Here is a 6,476-nt window from a genome sequence, read left to right as displayed (position 1 = left end):
GTGAAACTATATCACATTCCACCATAATCCTTTACCTATTTTCCCTGAAATGTCACTGCCACTAAAACGGCAATGACCGGTGACCTTTTCGCGTTGGAGCTGATCTATTTACCATTTCACGCACATACATAAATGTCCTGGAAAGGCCATCCTGTATTTTCCTGTCATCCTCAGTGTCCTATTCCAGAATGACAAAGGCACCATGGAAACCAATGCGTCAGGGTTCCTGGCCGCCGCTGGTGACAAAGACGAGCTGTTCTGATTGAGCTGACAGGTGGTTTGACAGGTCTGTGAGGAAGACGAGCTGTTCCGTTTGCAAAGTCTTGTGAGCTTGTAGATCTGCTATTTATATGTATTTATTTAAAATGCCTATAATGACATGCCCAAAATATTGATTCAAGGTGTTTCACTAGTGTTAAAGTCGATAGGGGAAAATCCAAACTGTCAAACGGCATGATCGATGATTTTTCTTATTATATTTTGCAGATAGTTGCAGATATATAACAAAACAGAACAGAACATCTAGAGTGTTAATTTAACTCTTTAGAGTGTAAAACAAAAAGTATTGAGTATTAGGTATAGAGTGTTTGTTTTAATGGATGTCTCTTCGGGTGGCTCTTCAGTAAACAGAAATTACATTTTCAGGGCAGGATACCAATGTCATCCAATCAATCAGGATAGAGAACTCATACAGGGTAGGATAAACAAGTAAAATTGAAAGTGATGAAAACAAAAAACAAATGAGCATGCAAAATTGGAACTGGAACAAAAATTTAAGCTGATAAATGGTTCTCTCTCCTAGCTGAAATTGGTGACCCACCTGAAAATCTATTTTCTATGTAAAGCGCTGGAGAGACCTGTTATTGAACACTCTAGATAGCAATGAGTTCTAGCTAGATTTCTGATAGCTTTCACTTTTTACAGTTGGCTCTGTACCTTTTTTTCCATCAACACCAAATCTCTTTGGCCAAAATAGCCGATCTACAAGCAATCTGTGTTGTGACATATTGTGAGCTTGTAGATCTGCTATTAGCTTTTGGCTAATGTTCACCCCAGAATATGGATGCTGGGGTTCAATTGGTTACAAAGTGGTCCTCACATACTGTACAAGACTTTTTGGTTCCATTGCCCTTTCAAAACATCTGGATTGGCTGATTATGTATTGTTTGAATGAATTCTGTATCAAATTGGAAGTGACAGGGCTCAAAACATTTGATTAAAGGCCAGGCCAAGCTAATTGGCTTGGAATGAACCATGACAGTTGGAACAGACTCCACACAGTCTGTGTTTGGATTTATAGGACCAATTTTTCCACAGGAGCTCATCATTATTAAAAGATTGCACTATGATAGATGAGCCTGTTAGTTTCAGCCAGGCATTGTGTTTTTTTTAATTCAAACTAAGGCTACACTTCAAAGACATGGTTGGTATTTGCGTGGTTAGATGATCTCTAAATGCCAATTGTTTTGTTTGAAATGGCAGCGTTCGTTGGCTTAAAAGACCAACCACGTCTATTAGCTGTCTTATATGTTATAAGTGTATGGAAGGGATTTAACCATGACATATCGGATTCTCTATGAACTGTGCTGTTGTGTGGCATGCAGGTTTATTAGGTAGGCTACTGAAATCTTTGGTGTGTGTGTGTGTGTGTGTGTGTGTGTGTGTGTGTGTGTGTGTGTGTGTGTGTGTGTGTGTGTGTGTGTGTGTGTGTGTGTGTGTGTGTGTGTGTGTGTGAGAGAGAGAGAGAGTTAATATTTCTCATATACACATACAGTAACACAAAATGATTTGATTTCCTGTAACATGGGAAAAGCTGACTCAACATAATGTACGAGTGGGTAGATGATTATGCATAGGCCATGTGTTTGATTAGATTTGACACTGGCTACACTCACGCGTTGTGTACGATTTATGAAATCAGCCATGTGCGAGATTAGATTAATGTGTGTCAACGCACCCTAACCCTAACCGCACGCGGATGCCACATAGTCGGAGAAAAGGTCTGTCGGATTAACGCATGCCTCCCGTCAACACACCGACCACACACAATGGTGGACAGCGCCCAGGAAGCGCCCTTAACCTGACGCCCTTGAAATGCTTGGGTTCCTGTCTTAATGGTGCTACTCTGGCTTGTGGCAAGGTGAGGCAGATGAGGCAGTGCCTCACCTGAGCATTTCTTATTTATTTATTTATTTTTATTTTTTTTATTCTTAATTGGCTCAGGGTTACACATGACATACTTACTTCATTAAAACTAGCCAGAACAGCTATTTTAAAAGTATAATTATGCCCCTTTCCCATGCAGTTTCCTGTTCCTGAATAGCCTGCAGCAGGAAGCAGGTAACTGGAACAGTGGGCACCCACTTTTCGCTCCACATTAAATATCTTCGCAGAAACGCGTTGTAAGCTTGTAGATCAGCTATTTTCTGCAAAAGTTTTCCCTCAGAAAATGGATCCTGGGGTTTAAGTGGTTAATTGACAATTAAGCACAACGACCTACAGCTGTAACAGAAGGCAACAGAACAGGCTTTTCTCCTGCATGGGCTCTTTTTTAAGCTACATTGAAAATGAGAGACTTATTATGAATTTGACTTACTTACTTTATAATAAAGTTATTGACATCTTTGTCCAGAGGGATAGGTGCATGGACTTTGTCTATAAAGTAAGTGCCAATATTATCATTTTATTTTTAGCATTTTAAACTCTTTGCTTTGTGTAGTATAGTATATTGTTGTTTGATGGGATGGCTTTATGTGGGCTGGCACAGTTATTTCTCTCTTCTTTTTCTGCTGTGCCAACACGTTTGTTTGTTTTTATTTATTTATTTCTCTATTGTGCTCTCTCTCTCTCTCTCTCTCTCTCTCTCTCTCTCTCTCTCTCTCTCTCTCTCTCTCTCTCTCTCTCTCTCTCTCTCTCTCTCTCTCCCCCTCCCCCCTCCACACATTCATTATTGTATTGTGTGAGCACATATAAAAGCTGCCTTTGTAGGCATAATTGTTGATGTATAGCCTCCTATACTGTAGTGTAGACTAAACAGTATATTTGATCTACCCATGCCATGTGTGATAACTTGGGCTGCTGTAGGCGGCTCCATGGCCCAAATAGTTGACTGCTGCATGCATGGTCAGATTATAGACCAGACCAAAGGGGGCAGGGGCACTTGACCACCCTTGGGCCATGAGGCTCAATACCAATTTATTAAATTGAATAATAATGCTCAAATACAAAGGCCCCTCAGTTAGATACAGTACAAGGCCCCTCATATGGCTGCAACAGGTTACATGGCGCCTTTCCGACATGTTGCCTTTCCGGCGGAAGCCACTAGTCGGAGTAGTGACATGTCGGAATGGAAGGCGGTTACCGCTGCAACAGGGCCCCTGGCTCTCTAGGGCCCAGACTGTAAATCCTGTAAACAGGTCTCTACAGGTGCTTTCTTGACCCACACATGCCTTACAATCTGAGTAGGCTAATGTGTTTGTGTGGCCACATGACTGCCCATTCTAGTGTGGGGGGGCCCTCAAAGGTAATTGGCCCAGGGGCTCCTGTGAGTGTTTAATCCATCCCTGACCGCACATTGTTTCTTTCTTTCTCGTTAACATTAAAAGACCATGCCACTGTGTGCTCCTGACTGCACTAAATGTAAAGAAAACTAACTACAATTTGTGTGTCCAGAACACCAGCAGTAGTTAATTATTACAACTTCTACCAAAATAGCACTGCCAGTAAAAGGTCTTTCAAATGTCTCACGGCAACAGCAGGAGCACCGATCAGTTTCTGACCCAATCATCTGTTAAGCACTATGAGCTAACAAAAAACGAGCCGCTAATAGGCACAAGACCACCACACACACTGAGGCACACACACTGAGGCATGTGCAATTTAGCTAAATTGCACACGTGCATGACTGCAGGTCCACACAAGGAGAGCCCTGATGGCATAACAACATGTACGATGTACGTCATACTAGCGGTTGAGATTAGAAAACCAATCCTCTTTTCCTCTCGGAAATGACCTCAGCACAATGAAGCCCTCAGTGTATCTGTGAAAGACAAAGTGTGTGCATGCTACTGTGAGACATTTTTATTCAATTTGTATCTACAATATGTGATATTGCTCAGTGTTTCCCAAACTGGGGGCCAGGCCCCCCTTGCGGCTTGCAGGGGTGCAAAGGACCACCGGGTGGGAGTGGCCTTGGGGCCTGGTCTGCGTGCGTGCGTGCGTGCGTGCGTGCGTGAGTAAGTCTGTGGCACAGACAGACATAGTACGTATATGATGGCAACCATATGAGAGTTTTAGAGATATTAGAATTATGATGGGAGTCCAGTTGGAATGGGATTTGTGTCCATGCGAATACCAGCTGTTCATGTGTGGGAAAAGAATTCAGAGTCTGCTAATCAACGTTATCACCATAATTACACTGAGTGAATTCCCACTGGTGCATCTCAATCGGCACGCTCTCTCTCTGTATTTCTCTCTCTCTCTCTCTCTCTCTCTCTGTGAATAAATAAACTGCTGGTTAGAGTATTTGGTGGACATCCTGATGGCTCAACCACAATCATGATGTATTGCTTTTGAATCCGTCTCAATACAAGTGCTGCATGTAGCCTATTTATTTAGTCTTTACTGCCTGTCTAATGTGTATCTAATTGATTATTATAAAGTTTTGCTTGAATCCAAATGCCACTCCTCTTATCAGATGCTGGCTGATATTTACGCTAGAATGTTTAATTGCATCTTCAGGGGGCTGCTGTTCAATCAGATAAAATTGTGTGTAGACGGCTTGATTGATCTTGGCCTTTTCATATTAACGTTTATAGTATCTGTATATTGGACAAATTATAAGTTTATGAAAATGAATAAATGTCATTGCAGCACTTCGTTTTAAATAACATCCTACTGGTTCGGTGAGAGCTGCACCACAATCTCCAACCCCTAACACCAGGCCCCTCCATTTATTTCACACCCCGCCTTTCACTTAAAACCCACAATTCCATTAGAGTTAGTTTAGCACATTGCCATAATGGCTTGAGGGACACTCATCCTAGACCCATACAGTAGCAACTTCTCTATGTGTGAGCTCTCAAATGAACACTTACGCACCTGTTGAAGCTTTCCCTGAACTACCCACAGAAATGAGTTGAAAATTCCCTGTCAAAGGTGAGAGAATAAGATGTTTGGTGTTATGGGGTATACTCCTCTCCCCTCAGTGCCATTAGGGAGCAGAAAGGAATTGTGGGGGAAAATAAACACTGTCATTGTGGTTGCCAGAAAATTGCTGTGCGTGTGTGTGTGAGAAACCCAAGGCCTTTGCCATAGTTGCTAAATATTTTATTGTATTTATCATTCCTGGCAGGCATGACCACAGGTCACTGATAATATTTGGCCTGCCCTGATTGAAGAAATGTCACGTTACCATGGAGATCAGTCACTATCATTCCTTGCCTTTTCACCAATTGGAGAAGTGGACGACGGGGACATCATCAAGATCCAAACCAGAGGCACAATGAAGTAAGTGACGGAGTAGTCCTGAAACTACAGTATGTGAGGAGAAATTCAAAAAGTAAGTGCACGCAGCATTAGAAGCTGGACAGGATTACAAATGATTTGATGCAAAAACGCCTCGAGGCAGTTCAGGGCGAGCTGAACTTTGTTGATATTGTGGATGATTTTGTATGAAGCAGAGCTAGGACCAAATACATTGTGTAAGGTTTGTGTAATCATTAGTTTAGACCTATATACTTACGTTTGCTATACTGCATGTGACACCATAGCTTGCTGTCAATTACGTTTTAGACTTTGTTTTTGTTGATATTATTCAGTAGGTGGCTTAAATTAATCTCTTAGGCTATATATTTGTGGTTCAGGGCAGTGTATTTTGTAAAAATCCACTTGAGATGGAGGAATGTATATCTTATGTTAATATACTGTTGCCGTTAATTATGTGTATGTGTGCTGTAAATCCTAATGAGGCAGGTGAATGTGTTTTACTTACTATAGTGCTGGCGTTGTGTGGAGCATGTGCACGTTGTACATCCTGTGGCAGCTGGCAGGTGAAAAAAGTGATTGAGGTTTTGGCTGCAAGTCAGTGTACCTGCCGGGGTTAATTTTTTCCACAGTCTTACACAGTTACAGTCTCTCAGCTTTCGTACTGCCTCTGTCTAATAAATAAACGTGATGTGAAAAGAAAATATAAATAATATTATTGGTGTCTAGGCTATACAGTAAATGTAAGTATATATATATAAATGTTCAGCTCTGTCATATTACGAAAAAATGCTTTTATTCAACATTGAAACATTAATTTTCTAACACTAGAACCTTATGGGTTTTGAGTGAATTGCCCTGCTGCCATAGGAATGACTGTACCAAAGGGAATCTAGCAGTCTCTCTCAAGCAACAAATGACAGAGGTCATTTCCTCTGCGACAGCTTATCACTGTTCTGGGCTTTCAGGAAGTGAAGCACTACGCCACACAG

Source organism: Gymnoscopelus microlampas, assembly GCF_963454915.1.
Source record: "Gymnoscopelus microlampas genome assembly, chromosome: 24".
NCBI lineage: Eukaryota > Metazoa > Chordata > Actinopteri > Myctophiformes > Myctophidae > Gymnoscopelus > Gymnoscopelus microlampas.
This window is presented reverse-complemented; position numbering follows the sequence as displayed.